Source organism: Schistocerca serialis, chromosome 2 (assembly GCF_023864345.2).
Source record: "Schistocerca serialis cubense isolate TAMUIC-IGC-003099 chromosome 2, iqSchSeri2.2, whole genome shotgun sequence".
NCBI classification, from domain to species: domain Eukaryota; kingdom Metazoa; phylum Arthropoda; class Insecta; order Orthoptera; family Acrididae; genus Schistocerca; species Schistocerca serialis.
This window is the reverse complement of record NC_064639.1, coordinates 880,031,958-880,045,426: the sequence shown is the minus strand read 5'-3', so window position 1 is coordinate 880,045,426 and position 13,469 is coordinate 880,031,958.

The window sequence follows — 13,469 nt, the reverse complement described above, 5'->3', positions numbered from 1 at the left end:
TCCTCCTATTACACTGACGAATTTATTTGTGGAATGAAATGATCTGAATATGTTACTAACAATTACAAACGATGTGATCATTAGTATAATCTGACCTCTGTACAAATTCAGTGCAGTAACATGATCGCTGTAAATACGTGTTGTAATAATATTCTTTTATTTGATGATGCACGCCTACCACAGCCTGAGATTTCTCAGGTGCAGACGAGGGTACTTAAAATTTACATGTTTTGTGACACGTTATTATTAACTTCCAAATGGAAAAACGTTGAAGATTTTTTTACCTATTCCACATCCATGACGACCATTTCACTTGCTATCTGTGGAAGGTACATTAACATAATTGTTTTTCAATGTAAATATATACTGTACATTCCAGTTTTTCTGGCATCTAGGTCTTGGAGGATGTCTTTACTATAGATATGTCGGAACGAAAAGTAAAACTATCTGAATGTAATTTCTCAGGTGCCAGCGTCCCATTTTTCAACGTAACAACGCTCTTTCACACATGGGAGGTGTCTTCATGTAGTGTGTGCCAGATGTTGAAGTACTCCCATGGCCGTTGAAGTCCACAGATGTCTCCCAGGGCGGTGCAGCTTCCTTCAGAAGAGGATACAGTGGTTTTCTGACGATCTCTCACATCGAATCAGTGCATGTAACTGGTTGAGAGATGATACTACTTCATACTGACAGGTGGACTCATACTGCCAAGTATATTTTAGAACTGCCTGGGTTTTGGAATCACTGAAACAACGAGGTATAACCTCTCAAGCGACAACGTTTCATTTCGTTTCGTCCTCCCCTTGTGGGAGATACAGTTTTCTTCCTCAGGCAGAGTAGTGTATTTATTCCATGCTGCGAACAACCTACCCAGAAAGAGCTTTTTCTTCAATAAATTCGTTGTAATTGTGCCACAATGGCAGTCGCTGACATCGCAGCTGGTTGGAAATTGATTATAATGATACAAATATAGGATATGATTCAATCTTGGATCCATTCTAAGGACACACTAAACTGCTACCAAAATGAAATAAAAATTAAGGTATTGGGATCCTTACTACAAAAGTGGAGTAATCGTTTTGTATGTGGCCGGAAACTACCACGATGGTAGATGAATAACTTAGGGAACTTGTATGTCGCTACCAGTATTGAAAGAAATTCTCCGAGCACGGAAGATGGTGAAAACCTTTGCTAAAATCTGCAAGCAGTGCTTTGCGTGATAAACAGATAATTACTACGCCTCATTAAGATTACTTTGTTTGTCATCTCTCCCCAATGGCAAGGAATGAGAAAATTGCTTTAAGAACTTCCATTTTCTTCGTAAGTGGGCACCATTGCAACTCTCCCTTTCTCTTCTTTTTTAGCAACCCGTCTTCGAATGATTAACACAGGCCGCTACATTTCTTTATTTATCATTCAAGTTCTGCTACATCCTGTATCTGCTATAGCGCATTGCGCAAACTTAACATTTTCATAGTTAAAATTTTTCTGGGTGTGCAACTAACAGCATTTCACTTGTAGCGGAGAGTGCTGTACGTCAGAAACATTTTCAGAATTTCGCCTCTAGCCAAACTGTAGCAGAAATTTAATATATTTTCATATTCCATATTGAATTGATAGTATGCATTTTATGTCTATTATTATCTTTTTCTGAAATTACAAAAATTACTCCAGAATAGGAAGCCTCTTAGCGAAGACTGTCCCAAGTTACAATATGGTCCGGTACGTAGGAACAATTATTCTGTTCTAATCTATAAGCACAGGAATCGAGAAAATCATACCAATACTGTACTTAACAGTCTATAAGTTGCATTATTAATGTACTACACCAGTAATAACCAACTGGAAGAAAGATAAGAAGTAGTGTTATCAGAACCAAGTTACAAGTGAAATACGTTTCGAACTGTCATTGGCAACTAACAACAAGTTCCATTTTCAAGACAAGCAAAAGGCATTGAAGAAACTTAGTTCATTTGCAGATATAACGTGTCCCATGGTACAAGACCCACTTCTGTTTCAAGTACAAGACGGTGCACAACCGACGAATTACGGATTAACTGTCCACAAGCAACGTAAGCAGTTTTAAAAAATACTGAACTACACTCTCTGTAGCAGAAGAATTACAAATATCCTTCAAGTAACTTTGATATCTTGCACAGAAGTTAAATATGTACAATTCATAATATTTACAAACGGTCCATAACACGCCAGCTCACGTGTCACGTCAGAAGCAGTACATAATGCCGTAAACTGCTTATGGTGGTCTCTAGTGCACAGTCCTTCATATAATCAGTGACTGGAATTACTAATATCAGCCACTATATTGAAACACCGTCCAGCTGGAAACATCGTGTGTTCTTAGGTACCCTATCCTCCAGGTACGAGACTCTCCCCTGTAGTATGCGAGGATCCAGAATGTTGCAGAAACCGTTCTCTTAAGTTAGGGAACAATGTCCTTTGTACATCAGCCACTGATTTCAGCAACCTGAAACGTGTCTCATAGTCTTCTCCTGACTCATTTGTGAGTTTGACCCTCGTCAGCCCTTTGCTCACTTATCTGTTACTTTACTAGAGATAGCTGTTCTATATTTAACTAGCTCCCACCACATCGTTTCTATCAGAATGCTAAATTCTCTGCACGTCGCTCCGATAACGGAACTGTACTTCCGACAATCCCATCCACTCTTCTTGTCATCTTTAACACTTGGCATGCGGATGACGTAGTATTACGGCGCCTGCAGGAAATGGGAATGTGTGACAGACATATTATGACGCCAATTTCTCTGGCCTTTAGCGGTGTCAGACGCATATTCATGGCTCCCGCAAACGTCAGTCAGAAATGCAGGATTCGTTGTTTTTCCTATGTGGTCGTAGCGGGATCACTAAAAAAATCTGTCATTTTGAGATTTTCGTTATCGTCTCCTGTTTCGGAGACGTTAGCTGCAGTTAATGTCCTCAATTTTCCGTGCGTTTTGTGGTATTTTTGTGTTGACTTTGTTTTCAAAATGTGTATAGAAGAGGAGGAAAGTCTGGAGCAAACACATTATAAAGTACTTGACGTGTATGTAGAGGAGGAGAACGAAATATTTGATGACGGTTCGCATCACACGTTTATCATATTATTTTCGCAGATTGTTTCGTTATGAAGGATTTTCCAGCATTTAAACCTGAAATTGAAGCCAATCATGTGATGCCATGAATGCAATGTTGGCCCATCTACCTCTTCATGTATCCGTGTGTTATCACACTCCGGACAACTATGAACACAAAATTTTGCTTTGTTCTTCCGTTTTTTTTGTTTTTCTTTTGATTTAAATGGGCTGTAAAACAAATTTCAACAGAAAGGTCATTTGTTTGCTTAACGAAGTATGTATTGGAAAACCAAAAATCCTTTTAAGTTTTATTTCTGTAATAACTAGTATGAATTTTTCAGCTGTGGATTTAGATTTAACACTGGAAATTCCAAAATATGTATATTTGAAATAGAGAGTCCAAGAAACCTAAAAAGTTTTGATATTACAACTACTTATTTATAAATACGAGTTATAACGTCCAAAAAACTGTATCTTGTAGCCAGTCCACAGGTAACGGGAGCTACGTACGTGACTAGTACCTTAAATGTTAAAAGTCGGTGATATACTACTTATAACAGTACAAATCTATCCTGAAAAAGTGTCTGTTTCACATAAAAATGGAACATGTTTCCATAAAGCCTCTCAGTGTTTGTTTCTGAGCTGTACTTGATAAAACTGAATGATATATTCCTAAGTAAGCAACAACGGTTCAAAATGGCTCTGAGCGCTATGGGACTTAACTTATGAGGTCATCAGTCCCCTAGAACTTAGAACTATTTAAACCTAAAAACATCACACACATCCATGCCCGACGCAGAATTCGAATCTGCGACCGTAGTGGTCGCGAGGTTCCAGACTGTAGCACCTGGAACAGCTCGGCCTCCCCGGCCGGCTGTAAACAACAGTGTCTTGATGCACGTCAATGTTAAAAACGCGATGTACCCTCACCAATGGGCACAGATTGAATTTAGCAGCGGAAATGGATATAACAGAATTCCAGCTTTACTTTTCTCACATCATTTATAAAAGCTACCAATAAACAGGGACTCCTAAGATACGACTTGGCAAACAAATGGTACTGAGATGGGGAGCTATTAATATCAATGGGAGCTACTCTGGGAAGAAGATAGAGCTGGCAGAGGCTGCAAGTAAGATGGGGCTGGAAGTTTTAGCAGTTAGTGACATTCGGGTAAGGGGTGAGAAAGAAGAGGAAGTGGGAGAATACAAGGTCTACCTGTCAGGAGTCAAAGCAGGAATAGCACAATGGGGTGTAGGGATTTACATCAGGAAAGAAATGGAACCCAGCGTAGTTGCAATAAGGTATGTAAATGAACGACTGATGTGGATAGATTTGACAGTGTCTAGCAAGAAAATTAGGATTGTGTCAGTATATTCGCATTGTGAAGGGACAGATCAAGATAAGATGGATAGTTTTTATGATGCACTCAGTGATGTAGTTGTTAGAGTAAAGGACAAGGACAGTGTTCTGCTCATGGGTGATTTTAACGCCAGGATTGGAAATCGAACAGAAGGGTATGGAAAGGTTATGGGTCAATTTTTTAAACATAAGAACATTCACCGGTATACTCGGCAAGGCAGGGGAACAAGATTGTGCGCCCTAAAACACTAATCATCATCATCATCATCCCGGGAACAAGATCTGTCATTGACTATATAATAACAGATCAGGAATTCAGGAAGGCTGTGAGGGACACACGTGTATTCAGGGGATTCTTTGATGACACTGATCACTATTTAATCTGCAGTGAAATTGGGATTGTGAGGCCGAAAGTGGAGGAGGTCCGGTCCATATGTACGAGGATAAGAGTGGAGAAACTTCAGGATAAGGAAATCAGGCACAAGTACATAACAGCGATCTCAGAAAGGTACCAGTTAGTTGAATGTAGTCAATTACAGTCATTGGAAAAGGAATGGACAAGGTACAGGGACACAGTACTATAAGTGGCTAAAGAATGTCTTGGAACAGTAGTGTGTAAAAGTAGGATGAAGCAAACAGCTTGGTGGAATGACACAGTTAAGGCAGCCTATAAAAGGAAAAAGAAGGCGTATCAAAAATAGCTACACACTAGAACTCAGGTAGACAGAGAGAGTTATGTTGAAGAAAGAAACAAAGCCAAACAGATAATTGCAGCATCCAAGAACAAATCTTGGGAAGACTTTGGAAACAGGTTGGAGACTATGGGTCAAGCTGCTGGAAAACCATTCTGGAGTGTAATTAGCAGTCTTAAAAAAGGGAGGTAAGAAGGAAATGACAAGTATTTTGGACAGGTCAGGAAAACTGCTGGTGAATCCTGTGGATGCCTTGGGCAGATGGAGGGAATATTTTGAAGAGTTGTTCAATGTAGGTGAAAATACGATCAGTAATGTTTCAGATTTCGAGGTAGAACGGGATAGGAATGATGATGGAAATAGCATCACATTTGAGGAAGTGGAGAAAATGGTCAATAGATTGCAGTGCAATAAAGCAGCTGGAGTGGATGAAATTAAGTCGGAACTCATCAAATACAGTGGAATGTCAGGTCTTAAATGGCTACACAGGATAATTGAAATGGCCTGGGAGTCGGGACAGGTTCCATCAGACTGGACAAAAGCAGTAATCACACCAATCCTTAAACATGGAAGTAGAAAAGATTGTAACAACTACAAAGGTATCTCTTTAAACAGCGTTGTGGGTAAAATCTTCTCAGGTATTGTTGAAAGGAAAGTGCGAGTATTAGTTGAGGACCAATTGGATGAAAATCAGTGTGGGCTTAGGCCTCTTAGAGGTTGTCAGGACCAGATCTTTAGCTTACGGCAAATAATGGAGAAGTGTTATGAGTGGAACAGGGAATTGTATCTATGCTTTATAGATCTAGAAAAGGCATATGACCAGGTTCCTAGGAGGAAGTTATTGTCTGTTCTACGAGATTATGGAATAGGAGGCAAACTTTTGCAAGCAATTAAAGGTCTTTACATGGATAGTCAGGCAGCAGTTAGAGTTGACGGTAAATTGAGTTCATGGTTCAGAGTAGTTTCAGGAGTAAGACAAGGCTGCAACCTGTCTCCACTGTTGTTCATATTATTTATGGATCATATGTTGAAAACAATAGACTGGCTGGGTGAGATTAAGATATGTGAACACAAAATAAGCAGTCTTACACATGCGGATGACTTAGTTGTGATGGCAGATTCGATTGAAAGTTTGCAGAGTAATATTTCAGAGCTAGATCAGAAATGTAAGGACTATGGTATGAAGATTAGCATCTCCAAAAGTAAAGTAATGTCAGTGGGAAAGAAATATAAATGGATTGAGTGCCAAATAGGAGGAACAAAGTTAGAACAGGTGGACGGTTTCAAGTACTTAGGATGCATATTCTCACAGGATGGCAACATAGTGAAAGAACTGGAAGCGAGGTGTAGCAAAGCTAATGCAGTGAGCGCTCAGCTACGATCTACTCTCTTCTGCAAGAAGGAAGTCGGCACCAAGACTATCTGTGCACCGTTCAATCTTTCGACCAACTTTGCTGTATGGGAGTGAAAGCTGGGTGGATTCAGGTTACCTTATCAACAAGGTTGAGGTTATGGATATGAAAGTAGCTAGGATGATTGCAGATACTAGTAGATGGGATCAATGGCAGGAGGGTATCCACAATGAGGAAATCAAAGAAAAACTGGGAATGAACTCTATAGATGTAACAGTCAGGGCGAACAGGCTTAGATGGTGGGGTCATCTTACACGCATGGGAGAAGCAAGGTTACCCAAGAGACTCATGGGTTCAGCAGTAGAGGGTAGGAGGAGTCGGGGCAGACCAAGGAGAAGGTACCTGGATTCGATTAAGAATTATTTTGAAGTAATAGGTTTAACATCAGAAGAGGCACCAATGTTAGCACTGAATAGGGGATCATGGAGGAATTTTATAAGGGGGGCTATGTTCCAGACTGAACGCTGAAAGGCATAATCAGTCTTAAATGATGATGATGATGATGATGATGACCAATAAACATAGTGCACAAAAGAATTCTGTTGCGTTTCATTCGCAATTCTGTTGCAGGTGTACCGATTTTCCTTTTACGTATTTTTCTTTTATCTGACGAAATAGGTATGTGTACACTTTTTCACTGCAGCCTTAAGTTATTATACTGTACACTGATATTTTATCATGATTTCGAATTTTTACAAAAGGAACCTTTTTAATTTCTACGTTTTGCCGAGAGAATGTTAGCTCGATATCTGAGGACGTCAATTCCCCTGACACAAACAAACGTTGTTTCTGTAACTATAGCTGTGCTCACTAGATCCTTCATGAAGTGTGCCGTTGGATACCTTTGGTACACTTACAATGTTACCCTCTCCTGTTCTGATTACGTATCGTACATGGGATAAATTACCGTTGGTAGGTTACACCATGAGTCAGGATTTTTCTGACTTTAGCATCACTGTCGTTTTGCGAGATCCAGTTTACATATGATAATGTGTAGTTTGGATAGATAGTTAATTTCATTTTACATGGTCATTTGCGCAACAAATCGTAGTAATGTTGAACGAGTCATTTTATATTCAAGTCACAAACTATTATGTAAATATACCTACATATACGAGTGCCCAGTAAAAAAAAGATTTGCAGATGTGAGTTAGTAACCATTAGTTCCTACCCACTACCTGTTATAACAGTAACAGAAATTTTTTGAACGTGTTCACGAATTTCAGAAGTAAATCTCTCCACGGCGCACAACGCCTCCTCAAATTGCATGCTGCGCTTAGAAAACAAAACCATGACGAAATTCACTGTTCATCTTTAGTTATGTATTAACATTACCAGAAAAGTGTCCCATACGGAAAAGAAGTATTCAAGAATCGGTCTGAAAATAGTTTTGGTAACTATCTCCTTCGTATATGAACTAAATTTTCTCAAGAGACGTGTAAGGGAACACGCTGTAGCATATCGTATGTCTGCAACAGGTTTTGTGATTTCCTTCAAATTTAATCTCTCCTGACTCATATTCCTAGATTTCTTCGGTTGTTTACTGTTTTGAGCAATATAACACTGGTCATATAACTGTGCAATCATGAGTTTTTCTGTATACTATAAAATGTGGTGCATTTGGTTATGTTGAGAATCAACTGTGGTGAGTCCTCTTCAAGTTTTCTTCTGTAGGACATAGTTTCGTAAAACAGATCCAAATTCCTACAATGCGGCAGTCTTAATTACAACACTTCCTGAACTAAACTGACAGCTTCGCCTACTTTTCATTTTAACACTCACCGATACACCTACCCTATTACTTTATTAATTGTTCCACGAAACAAAACGAAACTTTTAGCTATATCTGGGGAGCTAGCATTACTGGAAATTTCGTGTTAATATTGGACATTGTAATGGAACCGACCCCGTAAAATAAAGAAAGACGCAGTTCAATGCAGATGCTGTGGTTGCAACGGAAAACAGAACGCTGGCGTGTTCCGAAATGGAAACCGGTCATCTAAGCTTGCCAGATGGTTAAAGGGACACAGTAGCCGTTTTTGAAAGGGAGATGGAGAGCAAAAAATCACATTTCGCTGACGTGACGTAACGAGACGCAACTCTAGACCTCTTGGGGCTGGGAATCAATGTCCCAGCCGTCGCTAGACACCTAGAAAACAATGGAGTCCGCCATAAACTGAATCAACGATTCACAGCCCTGCATTTTAACTGGGTATGCCCTTTTTACTACAGCCACTAATTCCTAAATTCAAGATACTGAGACAAAGAAGATGGATCTCCCACCAAGTCACTTACAAATGTTAATTATTTTTCTGAAGCTGCAGTTACTATAAAATGACATTAAAAGGTAACGTAGTGTAGAAGGTGGTACAGGCCTAATACTGGCCGGTACGCGTTTGTTGTGTGGGTCAGTCTGAAGGCGATATTCAGTCTGGAGACAATTTCGTTCGACGAAGAGCACTTCATCATCAACGCTCTTCAGCTGGCGGAAAGATCTGAGTAGAATCGGGCACAACGTGGCTACGATGATGTGGATGAGATTCCTTGCTCCGTTGGCGTTGACTTTCCCTGTGAAGGAACAATTCGTGGTGTAGCTGTTTTAGTGCAAATTGATAGCATAAGATATAATTTGTTATCATTAAGAAGTTTACTCAGGGCTGAGAGACGTGACCTCATTTTTTTATTCATTTTTTATGTAGTCGAATCGTCGACTTGACGTTTCCAAACACAAAGATCTTCAGTCCTCTTAGAATAATTTGGAGAGGTACGCCGGTAATCTTCCTCCTTCATCCAGTTGTCCTGCCCGTTGCTCTTCCTCTTCGTCTTCTGCCTTCTATTTTGCTTTCCAGGATTATCGTTCTGATCTCAGTATGTGCCCAAGGCTGACAGGCGAAGATAAATTGCATGTACTGAAGGTTCTCCTATAGCCAGAGTACTGTTCTTCCTTCTGTCCATGGTACACGTAACGTCTTCCACCAACAACTCGTCTCCAGGGATTCGATTCAGCTCTTGTCACTAATTTTCATTGTCCAAGTCTCGCAACCGTACAAGAGAACAGGGAACATCAGTGATCCCCACCCCCTCTCCCCCGCACCATCATTGTTTTTGATATTACCTATTTCTGGCAGCTCATAGTCTGTCTAAGCACCGCGACTCTGCCGAGGACGATTCGCCGTTGTATATCTTTCTCACACTATCCTGTCTCATTGACAGAGGTCTTACATACAGACAATCATTCGCAAACTCCAAATCCTCTAAGCAACCTGTAACCTAAATTTGATCTAATCCTTGGTGATGAATAATCATTAGTTTGATTTATTTTTAGTTTATAACTAGCCCAAAACTTAAATTGTCTTCACCTTGGAGAGCAGATCAATAACTTTCCTCTCACTGTTCGCAATAAGGGTAGTATTATCTACACACGGTAGAGTGTTAATTTTCCTGACGCGATTTGAATTTCCACCATTTCAGCTGCTGCGTAGTAGCCGGCACCTTACACAGCCATCCACTGCCTCCCTGATGATACTCTTCATTGATGTTACAGAGCTGAAGTAACAATATACAACTCTGACTCCTTCTGTCAAATGGAACACCTCAAGACATTAACCATCAACCTTTATGGTTGCTGTATGACTGTCGTAGAGATCTTTTAGTATTTATACTAGGTAATTTGGAACGCCAAACACATTGTCCAGATGCCCCAGCTTCTGTCACAGCTATAAATAACAATTATGGAAAGTAAATCATCAATTTATTTGAGTTAGAGGGTTAACACGCTAATGAAAAACGATCTTAATCTCAATTAGCTTTGTATATTCCAAATTGGGAGCCAAGTGACTGTCTTGGCATTTTCGTTATTTCCTGTTGATGTTGTTTTTCATGTTGTTGCACTGATTGTTGAGCCCTTTCAATGTATGGCAGAACACTGATGTGAAAATAGAGATGCGGTCAGTTGTGCTGGAACAGGAAAAAGCAGTCTTCGTGCATTGGTCTCTGCAGATTATCAAATCTGCACAAGGAAGCACAATACAATAACAGCTCTTAAATCTGTTACCACTACACTAGTAACACGCTATCGCAACACGGAGCTTGGTAAAAGATTAAAACTATATTCAGCGCTGTGTAATATCCCACACATTTTCCTTCATTACGTGAGAATGGAAGTTAATAAAGAAATGAATAAATATGAACTGATGAAATGAAGTACTACTGCCATCCAGTAGAAAAGTTTGAGTTCGGTAAATGCCTGCAGAACGTTAACTGCTATCATGTTGCTAAATGTGGAGTACAGAGAAGGTGATGTTACGGTATGGGGGTGTTTCCCGTGGTTATGGTGTGGTCCTCTTATTGTGCTTAAGAAAACGCTAAATACGGAAGTAGATGAAAACACATTTTACAGCATTTCGTGCTGTGGGCAATAGAGAAGTGGTTCGGAGACGACGAATGTGTCAACGCGACAGTGCAGCGTGTGAAAAGCAATCGTATGTCGAGAGTAACATTCCTGATGTAGATTGGTCTGCTCAGGGTCCCGACACGTATCCAGTAGAACGCATCTGGGATGAGCTATAACGGTGAATTCACTCCAAACCGCAGCGTACAGCATCACTCACTATCTTCTCTGTTTTCGGCTCTTGAGGAACAATAATCTTTCAAAATGGTTCAAATGGCTCTAACCACTATGGGACTTAACATCTGAGATCATCAGTCCCCATTCCGACACAACATTGGAAGCGTTGCCAGCAGAACTGAAGCCATTGTAAAAGGGAGGGGCGGACACTCTGTAACACCAATATCGATTGTAAGTAGTTTATAATGTGTAATTATGTGTATGTGACTAAGGAGTGTTTCTTCTTTACTAATGAAGGTCATTGAATTGTCAGAGAGAAAGTTGAAGTTTGTAATACATGTATTATGAAAACTAAAATAATATTTAAAAATAATGAAACCCTGTAAAATATATATGTTCACTAAGGGAAATTGTACTTTGAATGCCGGTTCATGCTTAGGAAAATTGCATAGTATAAAAGGTGGCGGGAACAATCCCCCCTCCACCCCCCCACTGCTACGGAAGTGGCTTGGCTCGAGTTAAAAGGTGGATTTTGCGGTCGAACTGGGCGGCTACGGGTAGAGCACGCTACGCAGTCAGTGGCTAGCCGTTTTACGGTTAACATCAAGGGTGCTGAGTGAGGCATTTGCAAGCCAATTTATATTGAAATAGCTTCGGATGTGGTTTCGGCTGTCGTATGGTGCTCTTGTTATTATGGAATGGCTCTAAAACGAGGATAATGCGTCGCCAAGAAGAATCTATAAAGGGCATTCAACATCAAAGAGTATGAGACCAGATAGCCGCCACGTGCTTGCCACCACTATTGCGCCACTGCTCTGCCAACTTCAGGAACTCAGATATGTATCATAGTATGAACCAGTATGTTTGTGTGAGTGTTTTTCAATAACAATTCCAGTGATATAAACATGTGCTTGAACGTTAATATCGTTATGATCATGAAACCAATGCAGGGACCCATCCTAAACATGCAGAAACCGAATATCCTTTTTATGACCAATTAATGGTTCGCTTCTATACTAAATGTGCTAAATTTCAGTAACAAAGTGTGTAGTGTTACCATAAAAATACCTGCTTCACAGGTAATGGATAAGGCACATAAACTGAACCTATAAGAAAGGTAATTTTGCTTTGATTATTACAATGTTTTCTGAAGTTAATTGGACTTAATATTAGAATTACTTGCTTTAAGGTCTGAGCATATAAATTATTTCAAGTGGGGTCATAAATCTATATTAGCAAATTGCAGTTTGTTCATGAAATAGTCACTACATTAGCCTGTAAAGACAGTTTCAGTTTATGGGTCCCCACTATATTCTTTTCTATTATAAGGAAGATAAACTAAATATTGTTTTGCTAAGGAAATCTGAAGCATTTTCATGAAAGTGTGAGTATAAAAAGTGTCTCTGTAATCTTATTTAACTTCATTTGTGGTGTCTGCATGTTAGTTAAACCAGGACTCTGGTCATGCTCAATTTTAGTCTCGTGAGGTCTTTAGTAACACGTTATTGCTGAGTTAGCTATTGATTGCAACAGTAACTATTATTACTCGGAGTGAAATAACTTTTAAAATTGCTATGGTTGCTGATCTGCGTAAATAGTAACTACTGCTAATCACTGCTCAGTTCGTCCGGTAGTCGTGACGACTATTAATGAAAGTCAGTTTAGTAGCTCATATTAAATTTTCTTGAAACTAAATGTTTCAAATTATGGTGCCTAATAAGGCTGGCGACCGTTTATTATTTGATTTGTATGAATGTCAACACTAGTATTACCTTCAAAGTAAAGTCTTTCAATTTTCTATTAATTTCCACTTATACGAAATTAATGTTTCGATACCCTCTGTCCATTGTGAATACACAATGTCAAATAAACAACTAAATCTCCTCCCAGAGGGTAACGCTAGTTTGTGATAGAGCGCTATGTTGGGCACAAACTTGCAGGCTACTGTTATAACTCTCCGTATTAATATTCACTAATATGTGACTGGACACTTTCCATCAGATACTGCGTACCTTGTCCTTGAGAAAGCAGCAGAAGTTTTACGTTTGTTAAAGCACGTAGTAAGTGTTACACTTGGCAGTGGGATGCAGGGATATGGTACACATAATATAACGAATTTCTGTTGTTAATCGCCAGATGGTACGTCGTACTGCTTCCTCATACTGCTTTTGTAGTTCCAGGCAGCTGCCACTAGATGTCCATAGACAGGTACAAATAAGTTTCTGTAACTTTAGTTGACAACAGGCCCTCGTGAGGTGCTGTTGGAACACGTTTGATGACTCTGGTGTTTATGAAACCCCAACGCACCATTCTGGTCCAGTAAGAAGAAAAGTCAAGATAACAATT